This window comes from Morone saxatilis, unplaced genomic scaffold (genome assembly GCF_004916995.1).
Source record: "Morone saxatilis isolate NCDOM2014 unplaced genomic scaffold, NCSU_SB_2.0 Contig17, whole genome shotgun sequence".
NCBI lineage: Eukaryota > Metazoa > Chordata > Actinopteri > Moronidae > Morone > Morone saxatilis.
The window spans coordinates 27,782,755-27,783,524 of NW_023339729.1; the positions used below are offsets into that span (position 1 = coordinate 27,782,755).

Below are 770 nucleotides of genomic sequence, written 5' to 3' on the forward strand. Positions count from 1 at the left end.
GTCTTTGCCTTATTTCATCAGATAAAGCAGCTGCAGGGAGCAACAACAATAACGTAAATGTAACTTTTAAATCTCGAGCTTTATCGGTGATTAGCAGACGAGGTGTGTTAGCGAGCTAGCTGTTAGCAGTGAGGTTAGTTATTGTTAGCCGGGGGCAAAAGCAGAGGCGACCGTGTGAGATGGCAACACTGCAATACGAGCTGACACTCTGCTTGATAGCAATACGAGCTGAAAACAACACAACCGGGTGTTTTTGTTTACCTGTTGACAGCTGCCCGGGCTCTGCTCAGAGTGACACACTCTACCGTAAAGCGAGACGGCTGTATGTTTGTGAAGCTGTCGTAAATCAGCACCGGGCTCTTAAAACCAATGTTCCTCTTCAGCAACATAACTATAAAGCTTCTTTATGTTATTTTCATTATCCCAAGTGTTCTGTAGATGTTAGTCAAACCATAAAGAAATAAATTAATAATAATATATGAAGGGTGTCGATTGGAGCGTTGACAAATGTTTTAGTCTAACAACATTAATAAACCACAAGGCATCAATTATGTAACTGTTTTATATATTTATTGATCTTTCAATAATACTGTATTCACATGCAAACGCTTGACGACTATCTTCTTCAGTTCAGTTCTGAGGGGTTTCTTACTTTCATTGTTTTGTAAAATATATGCGCTTTGCTGTTTTGTATTTTTACTGAGGTGATTGTAAGGTGGAGACATTGCCATAACTGGCCTGGCATTGACAGTTATGGTAAGTTTTACTTA

General features: G+C 39.2%; 1 protein-coding gene across 1 annotated transcript in view; it reads right to left on the reverse strand.

Moving 5' to 3' along the window:
* LOC118327451 (protein CutA homolog) overlaps positions 1-335 on the reverse strand; it is a 3,542-nt gene extending 3,207 nt beyond the window's left edge. The window contains exon 1 of the mRNA XM_035660816.1: positions 262-335. The gene's annotated coding sequence lies outside the window, so the exon portion shown is untranslated. The remainder of the gene's footprint in view (positions 1-261) is intronic.
* Positions 336-770: the final 435 nt, after the last annotated feature.